This window comes from Nomascus leucogenys, chromosome 12 (genome assembly GCF_006542625.1).
Source record: "Nomascus leucogenys isolate Asia chromosome 12, Asia_NLE_v1, whole genome shotgun sequence".
In the NCBI taxonomy this organism is placed as follows: domain Eukaryota; kingdom Metazoa; phylum Chordata; class Mammalia; order Primates; family Hylobatidae; genus Nomascus; species Nomascus leucogenys.
In genome coordinates, this window is record NC_044392.1 from 98,311,134 (window position 1) to 98,324,834 (window position 13,701).

A 13,701-nucleotide genomic window follows, 5' to 3' on the forward strand; every position below is an offset into this window, starting at 1 on the left:
AATGTAAAAAGTATTATCTGTTTTTTTTTAAAAAAACAGTATGAAGTAAGTATAGGAACCAGGTATCTTATTTCAGGAAGAACAATCCCATATCTCAATTCAGTTTTCTATCATGCCGGGTACAATGTTCCCCAAATGATTTTTCTTAATATGTTTTAAAAAATTAAAAAAAAATCTATCTCTGGGGGTGGGGAGAAAAAACCCCACATCTTTCCAGAACCTAACCATTTTCTTTTTTTTTTTTCGGACTTTTGGATCGGGCAGATATGTGTTCCAATCCCAGCTCTGTGATTTTGGGCACATTACTTAACCTCTTTCAACTTCACTCTCCTTATCTGAAAAAAATGGAGACAATATTACCTACCTTACAGGACTATGGTGAGGATTAAATGACATGACAAATAGCAAAGTTATATATAGTGGGTATTCAATAAATGCTCATTCCATTTCCCCTTCCCCTTTACTCCATCCCTTTCTTTCTCCCTGTCGCCTTCCTCCCCACCTCTCTTCCTCCCCCTTCCCTCCATCCCTCCCTCCCCTCCTTCCCTCCTTCCTTCCCTCCCTTCCTCCCTCCTTCCTTCCTTCATCCCTTGTTTCTTTCCTTCTCCTAACTCCACTTTTTTGGATATGAGAATGCTGCAACATAGTCAAAGTTTGCTTTGTCTTACAGCAACGGTGCTCTATCGAGTAAACTACCTTCAGCCTCAGCTTACCTCCGGGACAGCCTCTGTTTTTCTATACTCCTTTTTCTTTGTCCTGTGTATACCCACAGATGACCAGATTTGCCTTCTGGTTCCCCACACTGGCTTGCCTGAAATCCAATTATTCTGCCATATGCCTGATGGTCAACACGTTTTTCACAGCAAGGAAACAGAGAGAGAGAGTGAGAACAGGGGAACCTGCGAGTGCCAGAGACAGTAAAACCTCCAAGAGGTTGTGTTGATTGCAGAAGGCTGTTCCAGGAGCTGTTTCCTCAACTGAAAAGGAAAAAGGGAAGGTCACAACTGGTTGTTTGTCCTGCTCTTGACTGTGAAAGTTGCCATTTCATTATCTTGCCATCAGGCTTTATTGAAAAATGTTTTAAACCAGTATTAGACTTAATATATATTTTAAAAGAGGCCTAATGTGCAAAAGAGCTAAGCCACATAACTGAATTAAAGAAAATCATAAAAATTTATTACCAAAACAACAACTGGAGGAAAGGGATCTCTTGACACAGGTGATCTTGTCTAGGCTCAGAAATTGAGGTAACTTGAGAAAGCAGTGATTAAGTAGCTACTGATGAGGTTCAGATTAAATGATGAATGAACTGGCCAGGAGTTAAGGAGAAAGTGTTTAAGAGCGTTTGGCTCAGGGTAAGAATACGTTTTACTCCTAATCTACCACTAACTTGAGCCCTTGTGACCTTGAGCCTCAGGTTGCAAAATGTTATCTGTAAAACAAATTGTTATACACATGTAAGTTGCTGCTATTGATATTCTTTTACTTAAGGCCAAACTTTCGTTTAGGAGGGTGATGGGAGAAGGGTTAGGAACCTTGCTGAATTAGCTCAGCTGCATTCCTCTAATGCTGAGTTTCCCAACCTAGACACCTTTGACATTTTAGGCTGAACATTTTGTTGTCGGTGGCTGTCCTGGGCATTGTAGGATGTTTAGCAGCATCCCTGACTTTCATTCACTAGATGTTTTTAGGACCCTCTTCAGCTGTGACATACAAAAATGCCTCCTGACATAGCCAAATGTCTTCTGGGGGGCACCAGCCTGCCCCAGCTCTGCATTTTGAGAACTGCTGCTTTAATAAAAGAGCTGAGAGATAACTCTATCTACGTCTAGAGTTTCCCATGGAGTTACCATAAGACTTAAAAAAAATCACAAAACTTACTCTATTCCAAATTGAGTAGAGTAATTTACTCTATTTCGTGCATTCACTAAGCATTTTATTGGCTGTCTGCAGGCACTGTGCTAGGCCTTTGGGGTACATAGATAACTATGATCTGATTTCTGCCTTCAAGGACTTTGCTTTCTATTAAAGATAGGAAGTAATGCCTTATTAGTCCATTTCAATTCAAGGCTGTTTAGTGCAATCATATATCTTAAGCCAATATATGGTATTGTGGAACTGCAAAGGTGTAGTCTTCCCATTCACCCTAGAGGAAAGATGTCAGTTAAGGCCTTGTTGAGAAGGGAGTAATCATATGAGACTATATTTCAAGTCATCAAACAAAAAAAATCAAACTCCAGACATCTGAAATATAGCATTTTGATATTTTCTGCCTGTCATTTTAAATTTAATATGTACATAATTTCTTAGATATTGTATTAGGGTTCGCCAGAGAAACAGAATCAGTAGGACACACACAGGCAGATACACACAAACACACACACACACATATATATACATACAGAAAGAGATTTATAAGGCATTGGCTCTTCTGATTTTGGAGACTGAGAAATCCCCTATCTACTGTGTGCAAACTGGAGACCCAGAAAAGCGGCTGGTGGTATATTCCAGTCTGAATGCAGAAGACTGACAACCCAGCTCAAAAACAAGCAGAGAAAGCAGATTCTCCCTTACTTCTCCTTTTTGTTCTGTTCAGGCCTCTAAAGGATTGGATGATGCCCATCATATTAGGCAGGACAATCTACTTAACTTTGCCTACAGATTTGAATGTTAATCTCATCCAGAAACACCCTCATAGATACATCCAGAATAATGTTTAACCAAGTATCTGGGTGCTCTGTGGACCAGTCAAGTTGACCCATAAAATGAGCCATCACAAATATGATTAAAGTTTTTGTTAGGTAGTGGTTCTCAAAGTGTCATCCCTGGAGCAGCATCACTTGGGAACCTGTTGGAAAGGCAATTCTTGAACTTCCCCTCAGAGCTACTGAGTCAGAAGAAGCTCTGAGGGTGAGGTCTGTCAATTTGTATTCTATGAATCCCCCATTAGAATCATGCTGAAGTTTGAGAACCACTGCTTTAATAATTCACTTATTAATTCTTAAATGTATTGTATAATTTACTGAATAAATATATATAAAATGGGGTTATAAAAGAAGGGTATAATCTATCTATTTATATGTATTAAACATGTGCTAATACATGAAATGCCTTCAGACATTATCTCATTTAATCCTCACAACAGCCCTCAGAGGGAGCACAGTGGTTCTCAGCTGTGGGTCAGTTTCCAAATACACATGAAGTTTAAATGCAATTGTCCAGGTCTTGCCTCAGACCTACTGAATCAGAAACTGTTTGGTTTTTAATATGTGCTGTGATTGAGAATCACTGAAGTGGGTATTCTTTTTGTATATTTTACATACATGAATATTGAGGCTTCGAGAGGATGCATAATTTGACTATGGTTTTTGATATAGTATAAAACTGAAAAAGTATTTCATTAATTTCTTTATTCAGCAAATACTTACTGGCATTGGATGATTAATGAGTCTGTCTGACTTTAAAGACTATGCTCCTAATTATTCAGATAAATTCGGTTTACGTGATTTACCAGAAAAAAGTGTGTTTTTAAGGAGAGAGAAAACTAATAGTTACAAAGTGATTTGCCATCCCTTTACAAAACATAACAACCTTTCAAATTTTTAAAAATCATTGCTGTTTTACAAATTAGGAAACCAAGGCTGAGTGAGATGAAGTGATTTGTCCAAAATTATACAACCAGGAAGTCCCAGGGTTGAGTGTGGAATCAGGCTTTCTGACTTTCTGGCTATGGAGTTTAGCTTTTTTGAACCACTACTTAATCACATATTTATGTATAAAATTAGAATAAAAAAGATAAGTTATGTGTTATTTGCAGGATTCATTATCTTCCTGATCATTAAATTTACTTAGGAATTGTAAAAACCCCGCTGGGCATGGTGGCTCACACCTGTAATCCCAGCACTTTGGGAGGCTGAGGGAGGTGGATCGCTTGAGCCCAGGAATCCAAGACCAGCTTGGACAACGTGGTGAAACCCCTTTTCTACTAAAAACACAAAAATTAGCCAGGCATTGTGGCGCATGCTACTTGGGAGGCTGAGGCATGAGAATTGCTTGAATTTGCAGTGAGCCGAGATCTCACCACTGCACTCCAGCCTGGGCGACAGAGTGAAACTCAGTCTCAAAAATACTAAACAAACAAACAAAAATCCCAAAACAACCCCCCACAAAACCCCCAAAAGCAAACACAGTATTTATGGTTTGATTTTATGTTCCTAAATCCTAAAGAAAGTGTCAGTGAAGCCATCTTCCAAATATGAGGACTCTAGCTTTTCTAATTAGCTAGTAGAAATACTGACAGTGGGCTGGGCGCGGTGGCTCACGCTTGTAATCCCAGCACTTTGGGAGGCCGAGGCGGGCGGATCACGAGGTCAGGAGATCGAGACCACGGTGAAACCCCGTCTCTACTAAAAATACAAAAAAATTAGCTGGGCATGGTGGCGGGCGCCTGTAGCCTGGGTGACAGAACGAGACTCTGTCTCAAAAAAAAAAAAAAAAAAAAAAAAAAAGAAATACTGACAGTGTCCTAATTCATTGTTAATTCAGAATACATTTACCACTTTTACTATGTAAGGGTTTTTATATTCTAGTGTGATACGGTACCTGGACTAGTTTGCTAGTGCAGTGACTGAAACAGATTAATTTATTCACACCAGGAAGAATGCAGTTAGGATAGTGCTGCACTGCTCTTACTCCCATGAACCTTTTAATTACCTTTGCCTTATGCCCTTTCCACATAGACTAGACCACAGAAGCTCAAAAGGACAGTTTCATTGTAAAGGGACAGAGCCATTTGAGGAGAGGCCCTTAAGCCCTTTATTTTGGATCTCTCCTCCCCAGTTAGTTGGGTGGCAATTCAGAAAGATAAATTTTCATTTAAGACATTTTATTAAAAAGCCACTTTGAATCTATAAGAACATGTAGAATGGAAGATGTCCTCTTGTCTTAGAATTTGAGACCTCAAAGCTTGGGCATTGAGTGACAACCTCCTCCATACTTCAGGCATTGGTGCTGGACCCAGCTCCATAGGAATTACTGAAAATTGGCTGGACCACCAACTGGTCTGTTATCTGCCTCTGGCCTATTCAGACCTCTTTTACAGGGAAGGGAGGCAGATGCTTCCCTCACCACCAAATCACATGTTGGGAAGCCCCAAGAGTACTGCGTGTAGAGGTTATGGTCATCTACAAAATGGTAGAATGTCATCTCAGTCCCTGGCTGGATGTTTGTCAAATTGCAAAAACTAGTGGGGTTTCCCTTTGCATCTAGCTGAGCAGAAAGTGAGTTTTTTCTTGAGAGAAACTGACATGTGACCGTCCATAATTTGAAGCAAAGTGTGATAATAATAGGTCTCTGCTTCTCTTCTGGAAAAGACAAAGGATAGAAAACACAGTAGAGCTGCCTTTGACTGCGGGGCAAGGAGGAAGGAGTCAGCAGTTTGTCAAGCTGCACGTTCATTGTGAGTCAAGTGGACCCTAAGAGGGCTGCCTACTGGGGCAAAGCTGAGGGACGCAGGTGATTCTGAGCGGTCAGCTAAAGAGCTCATTGTCTATTGCAGGAAACATGTAGGGCATAAGAACTTGTTGAGAGTCTCCCAAGAATCTGCAGATGTACTTAATGAGATCCAATATTTGGAAGGCTGCTATGACACAGGGCATCTGATAGTCAAATGAGAAGTATAAATTAGCTCCTTTTTTGATCCCTGCCATCTCCCAGGATTCAGAAATGGAAAGGGCAAGGTTGGGGGTGGGATAGGGAGAGAAGAAAGGAGTATAAAAAACCAGAACAGAGTCCTCCCCTTTGTCTTCTCACAGCTTCTCTTCCCCTCACACTGAGTCATTCCCGAGCTGACAGGAGGGGACGCTCCAAATCAAGTATTAGATTAATGCTTTGAGTTAGACAAGACTGAACTTTTTAATACTGGATGACACAATTGTTATCATGAAAAGAAATCTGAAGGAGACACTGTCGAGGCTAGAGGAGGGGAGTCCTGACAGAATGTTTGAATGCAGTGATGGGAGAAAAATGAAGCTGTTTCCTGATTGCTACGGAGTCCAGCTCATGCAATAATTAATAATGAAGGACCCAGATTCCTTAGCAGATAAATTGTCGAGAAAAGGAAATGATGGGAGAGGATTCTGTTTTCTGAATTATAAACTTAGAAAATCACTGTAGTGAAAGGCTTCATTTAAATAAGAGGCTAAATTAGAACGTTTCCTTGATACCTTCAGACTTTAAAAATCTATACTTTTTTGGGGGGGTAGGGGAGGAGTGTTACCCTCAGGTTTATTTGTGCAAATAGCACAGGAGGACACCAGCCCTATGCAGACGGCAGTGCAGGGTGGGTCACACCAGTCCTTCTGTCCTCATGTTGGCAGATGGAAATCTCTACTTTGAACCCTTTGTAGTGGCCTGGGCGCCTTTGGGAGCCTGAGCTGGAACTGAAGCTGGAGCTGCAGCCTGGGCCTTGGTTTGATCCTTGGTCTTGGCCTTTGGCCCGCACAGCCCGAGCCCTTTGGCAATGTGGGCATGAGCATGCTTCCCAAGCTTGGAGTGGGCAATGTAGGCAAGTCGATGGAGCTTGTGGCTGACTCCCTTTGGGATCTTGGGCTTCACCTCCTTGGGCTTTACCAGGGCCTTGATAGCCTCGGCACGTGCACTCATGGCCTTGGCACTGTTGGCCTGCATCTTCTTTCGGCCCTTCTTCTTGTGCTTCTTGGCAAAGCGCATGTTCCTCAGGAACTTGGGGTCCACCCCTTAAGAGATTCGTATCTTTGTGATTGGGGTTTCTTGAGGCAATTTCTGTGCCATATTCGGGACCAGTTGTGTGTGGTGTGGTTCTTGGACTTGGCCACGTCTGCACTGTAACCCGTGGCTCCTGAAGCTCCTGGAAGTGAAAGCTCAGTATCCTTTTGTGTATAACTGGATATCTTGGTCTGTTTGCATTACTGTAAAGGAACACCCGAGGCTGGGTAATTTTTAAAGAAGGAGGTTTACCTGGCTCACAGCAGGCTGTACGAGAAGCATGGCATCAGCCTCTGTTTCTGGCGAGGACTTGGACTGCCTCCGGTCACAGTGGAAAGCAAAGAGGAGCTGCTGCCTTCAGAAATCACAGGGTGCACTAGGAAGCAGGAGAGAGGGGAGTGGCAGGTGCTAGGCTCTTTTAAAAAACAGTTCTCAGAGGAACTAAGAGTGAGGATTCACTCATTTCTGTGATGACAGCACCAAGTCATTCATGAAGGATCTACAGCCATGACCCAGACACCTCCCATTAGACCCCACCTCCACCACTGAGGATTTGTGGGAACAAATATCAAACAGTACTACCAGGGATCAAGTGTTATTTTGGAATACTGTACTCCTTTCCCACATCATCTCATTCCGTATGCATTACTTTTACGAATTATCATAGAAGAGTTTTCATTATATTTCTAAAATTACATTCTCCATTGCTGGCAATGCAGCTTTAACCAACAATTGTTGGTCCTGATAGTGACATTAACTATTTGGCATTTTTATATATTTTACCCAGTGGGCCATAATGGCTTAAGCCTTTTGAGTAGAAGCCAGTTCATTTAGTTACCTCCACCATTTCTTTCAACCAAGACTCACAAGGAACAATTTTAACAGACTCCATGTTCAATTTTTAGACAATGAGCTTTGGTTTTTGGAAACAGCTTGATCATGTAGTATAATATAAATGCTAGGTCCACCTCCAGTTTCTTTTTTAAGATTTTGTCTACTAATGTGAATGGTCTTTGATACTCTTGGTAATGAAAGGATTAAATCATTGATGTCTTTATATGTTGAATTTGGCTATTTTCATCAGCCTTCGGGGTCTGGATTGTCTGCCTTTTAAATGGACAAAATGGAGTAACATAATTTGTTTTTAAAAATTTGATTGCCTTAAGATATTTCTAACTTTCCGACATGTGTTTATAGCTAGGCTTTATGGACAGTAGGTATCTGAGAAAGAAAGTATCTTTCCTCCCCACAGGCACTAATTCCATCTTGTAGGTTTTGATTTTTTAAAAAAATCTTCTCTGTGCATTATGCTAAACATATGGGCCCTCTTTCCTTTTCTTTCTTTCTTTCTTTTTTTTTTTTTTTTTTTTTTTTTTGAGACAGAGTCTTGCTCTGTTGCTCAGGCTGGAGTGCCGTGGCTCGATCTCAGCTCACTGCAACCTCTGCCTCCCAGGTTCTACTGATTCTCCTGCGTCAGTCTTCTGAGTAGCTGGGACTACAGGTGTGGCCACCGTGTCCAGCTGATTTTTGTATTTTTAGCAGAGACAGGGTTTTGCCATGTTGGCCAGGCTGGTCTCAAACTCCTGGTGTCAAGTGATCCACCCTCTTCAGCCCCTAAAGTGCTGGGATTACAGGTGTGAGCCACTGCGCTGGGCCCTAACTTATTATTCTGTTTTGTTCCTATGAATTCTTCAGAAGAACCAACTTTGGAGTGTTATGGTCCTTTCTGTTAACAAACTTGTTTATATATGGTACTTAGTTTATCTTCCTACCATGAACAAGCAGCTGTGGACCTTGTGGTTGAGACAACATAAGACAACACAAATATTTGCACCTGACTCTCAAACCACACATTTTAGAGCTAGTCATATGAGACACCCACTCAATGGTAATTCATTTTTCAGAATGCTGCGTGTTTTACTGCTTGGCTAAGTTCATAAATCCTACAACTTAAAGTCTTGCTTTTTTATTTTTATTTTTTGTTTATTTGTAACTAATATTATATCTGGGAACTAGATTTGTATCTTTTGATGCTAAAATATAATATTTTTATTCTATGCTGCAGGTAGTCTTTTTTTATTTTGAGAAGTGCTTAAATAAAAGACTCTGCTGTTAATATTTTATCAATAGATGCTTATGCAGTGTGAGTCCTTCCACAGAGACATGCTCACTGGATAGTTAACAATTTTCAACTAGTAAAAATATGCATGCAAAATACTATGCTTGCTCCTTACATGCTGAATTATTAAAAACATCCAAAAATTTGATCTGAGATCTTAAATGCTGACCATTTGTATTATCTTCCTGAATTACTTTTTAAAAAAATCTCCTGGTTGGCAGGTTCAGATAGGCTGACTACTTTGTGTGTGTGTGTGTGTGCGTGTGTGTGTGTGTGTCTGTGTGTGTGGATACTTGAATTTTGTTTCTCCAAATCCTCTCTCTTTGTTAAAGGAAAATCTACAGAATCATTTCAGATTTGTTCTTCTATATATTCTGTCTTCTCTAAACCTTATCTATTGAGAAAACTTTTTTATTATCAATTCAAAAACATTCCTAGATCTTAATAGATTTTATATGACTCCTACAAGAGGTGTAATCAGTAGGAAAGTTGTCTTTTAAATGCATTGGGCTCAAGTAAAAAGGCTATCCATTTAGAATTCATACTGAAAAGGAATATATTAGTGTAGGGAAGTGAATAAGAGTCCTCTTGAAATATTTTGCTTAGGGACCTAGAACTTATTCTAAGCTCCTGACTTACATTTTATTTATTTATTTACTTGTTTGTTTATTGAGACAGTCTTGCTCTGTCACACAGGCTGGAGTGCAGTCGTGTGATCACAGCTCACTGCAGCCTTGAATTCCTCAGCTCAAGCGATGCTCCCGCATCAGTCTCCCAAGTAGCTAGGACTATAGATGTTTGCCTCTATGTCCAGGTAACTGACTGAAATTTATGTATTCTGGTCAAGTTCAGCTGATTAGTCACAGGCATTTCCTTTAATTCTGCAGTGCCTTCAGTAGTCATCCAAATGGCACATTTTCCTAGACTATAACTAACTCTTTTTCCTGTTTAATTAATGGTCATAGTTCAGAGTTCATTTCCTGACTGAAACCTCTACTTTCAGCAATTTAAACTGTGGATTTTAATTATTAGGTTAATAATGAGCATTTAGAACTCAAAGATACCAGCTTTTAATCCATATTACTATTATTGATTTGAATGTTTATAATATATGTTCCATTTTAGTAGATTTGGTAGATTATGTATGCTAATATTTTCATATTTTAAATGCTGAATGTAGCAGTACAGATGATTTTGTAAGTGACAAATAAAAATTGTATGTATTTTCAGTGTACAGCATATTTTATATATATATCCATTGAAAATGATTAAATCAAGCCTGATAACATATCTGTCACCTCACACATTGTTTGTGGTGAAAGTATTTAAGATCTACTATATCAGCAATTTTCTAGTATCAATACAGTATTATTAACTATGTTTTACTATGTTGTACAGTAAAGCTCTGGAACTTGTTTATCCTGTCTAACTGAAACTTTGCACCCTTTGACCAACATCTCCCCATCCCTGCACCTGCCCCCACAGCCCCTGGCAACCACCATTCTATGCTCCGTTTCTGCAAGCTTGACTGTTTTAGATTCCACATATAAATGAGGTCACAATATTTGTTTTTCTATGCTGGGCTTATTTCACTTAGCACACTGTACTTCAGTTTTATTAGGATTTCCTTCTTTTTATAAGACTGAATAGTATTCTATTTTGTGTCTATCTATCTATCAATCATCTCTCTATCTCTATCAATCATCCGTTTGTCTATCTTTGGAATTTAAGAAGGTAAAGAGAATGACAAGAGAAAAATATTGGTGTGTTAGATGTTTTTCTGTGCTATTTCAGTTATTAATCACAGAGCTTGAGTGAAATTATTCTAACTATTTATTTAAACTCAGCTTGAAACTTTTAAGGGATCATAAAAAATGAATACAGAACCATATATAAATTATATATCACTAATTTTTATAATTCTTCTTACTCAAAATTTACTTGGGAAAAATATAGAAACTGTATTTATGGATTGTTTAAGGAGTGTAAAATATTTATTTAAAAGCTATTAAAAACTAGTTTTTAGCAGATCATCTTTAGCGAATGTCTTTGGAGCTTTATAGTCATGAGTTTTTAATGTTAGATTAATTTCATATTAAAGACAAAAGTGAAACATTAAGAAACAAACTGTTTTGAAGCTAATGTAATTTATAATCACAGTATATATTGGAAAGACTTAAAAACTAGGAGAAATTACATAAATGAATATCCTGAGTAAACAACAGCTAACATTTATTGTACACTTGGGATGTGTCACACATTTTTAGGTGTTTTGTACTTATTAACTTATTGAACTCAGTAATGTCCCAGAGTAGGTACACAATAGGATCTGGGGATATACAATGAAGAATCAAACAGAGAAGTAGCTCTGCTCTCAGAGAATTTATATTTTAGGGGGAGAAAACACAAAATAATTAAAATTAATAAATAAAACATATAGTGTGTTATATGGTGGTGAGTTTTATGGGGGGAAATAAAGGCATAAACAGAAGAAGGGGAGTATGATGTATGAATGTGGTGGTCTTTCATTTTAAGAAGGTATTTAGGGAAGGGCTCACTGAGACTGTGACATTTGAGCAAAGACCTCACATCGCTGGTAAAGACATCTGGATGTCTGGAAGAAGAAAGGCGCAGAAAGAGGGAATAGTGCGAAGGCTCTGAGGCGGGAGCATGCTTTGCATGTTTGTTTCAGAAGCAGAGATGCTCATGGCCAGGAGGAGAGCAACCGGAGACGAGGTCAGAAAGTTGATAAAGGGCCTGATTTTGTAGACTTGGGCTTTTATTCTGAGAAATATGCAAAGTTAATGAATAGTTTGAGAAAAGACATTTTAACAGGATTCCTCTAACTACTATGTTGAGAATAGACTGTGGGGGCAAGAGTTAGAAGAGGAGGTCAAGTAGGGTGCTGTTGAAATGGCCCAAGCAAGGATTGTGGTACTTGGATCAGGGTAGGGGTGGAGTGTGGCGAGCAGTTTTGAATTCTGGATATATTTTGAAGATAGAGCCAACAGATATGGCGTCTGAAAGAGAAGAGTCAATGAGATGCAAGGCTTTGCTCTGAATCACGGGAAAAGCATTGGGAAGACAGTGGAAGAAACAGGTTCAGGAAAGGAAGATCAAGAATTCAGTTTTGGACATTTTGGATTTGAGATGCCCATTAGACATCCAAGAAGAGGTAAATCTTCACTACACCTCTGTGAGGTAGTTCCCAGTATTGTCCTGATTGTGCAAACAAAGTAACAGTTTAGAAAGGTTAACTTCTCTTTATTCATCAGCAAGTAACAGAGGCAGCATTCAAGCCTAGGCAGTCTGACATCACAGCCCCTGCTTCTAAGCACCATGAGATCTGCGTCGAAGGATTTCAGAAATGAGTATAGTCGTGTTGATTCATATAGACTTATAATATGGAAAACTCTACCACCTATCAGATCTAGGACTTGTGATAGCTTAGATTAAAATGGCTCTTTTTAAAGGAACCTTTGGGCTGGGTGCGGTGGCTCAACGCCTGTAATCCCAGCACTTTGGGAGGCCACAGCGGGTGGATCACGAGGTCAGGAGATCAAGACCATCCTGGCTAACACGGTGAAACCCCATCTCTACTAAAAAAATACAAAAGAATTAGCAGGGCATGGTGGCGGGCGCCTGTAGTCCCAGCTACTCAGAGGCTGAGGCAGGAGAATGGCGCGAACCTGGGAGGTGGATATTGCAGTAAGTGGAGATCGCGCCACTGCACTCCAGCCTGGGCGACAGAGCAAGACTCCCTCTCAAAAAGCAAAGAAAAAAAAAAAGTGAACATTTATAAAACCTTAAGTATTTTGGTTTCTCTCTATCTCTATCTCCATCTCCAACTCCGTCTCCATCCTCATTTCTCCATCTATCTCTATCTCTGTCTCTATCTCTATCTCTGTCTATCTCATCTCTATTTCTTTTATAAAAATATTTTTATTTTACTATAATAGACATCCCATTCATCTCTATTTCTCTCTCTCTCCCCCACTCCCCACCCCCACCTTTACTCTAGAGAGCTGTTTTTCACATCTGTCTTGCTAGGGTGGCAGTTTTCTATACTACATAGCTCTTAATAGCTTCTGACAACCGTTCTCATTTTGGCTACTGCATTCCTGGTGCTGTTTGTATTTATGCCTCTTAGTCACAAGCTCTCCAACATTTTAGCTTTCAAAAAGTTCTTGTCATTCCTGGTTAGTTTCTGAATGTTGGTTGACCCAACATTCTACTTTCCTAGAAGTCCATAGTTAATGATATTGTTCAGGCTTAGTGTATCCTACATTTCCATTTTGTCCAATGTGCTTATGGTTAACTCGCCACACAGCAACTGTTTAGGTATTCTTTTGTCAATTAATCTAGCCACACAAGGTCAGCTCAGATTTTTTGGGTTGCATTGTGCACTATATAACTTAGCAAAACAAGCTATTACAATAGAAATATATACCCTCTGTATTAAGTAGGATCGTGTAAGTGTGGACTAGTCTAAATAACTTGTCCAAACAATTGTGGAGTTAAAAAAATAACAGTTTTTAAAGAATTACTCGTGATCTGCGCTAAATTTCCTACCAGCTCCTAGGAAATATTTTATATCTTGGCATGACAGCCTTAGAAATATGTATTTGTAAATGAATGGCTGACATACCATTAACTATTCAGCAATACATTCACCAAATCAATACAAATGTAGTGTATAGTCAATAATATGATTCATTTGTCACTTGGTGGTTGGTCCCATCAGAATAAGTACATTATAAAATGCTAAATTTTTTCCTTTCTACATTGTACACTGTATTACCCCATGATTAAACTAAAGTGTTAAAGTCTGAAATCAT

At 39.3% G+C, this 13,701-nt stretch overlaps 1 pseudogene; it reads right to left on the reverse strand.

Moving 5' to 3' along the window:
- Positions 1 to 4,562: 4,562 nt before the first annotated feature.
- Positions 4,563 to 6,944, reverse strand: LOC115837582 (annotated as a pseudogene).
- Between the last annotated feature and the right edge of the window lie 6,757 nt (positions 6,945 to 13,701).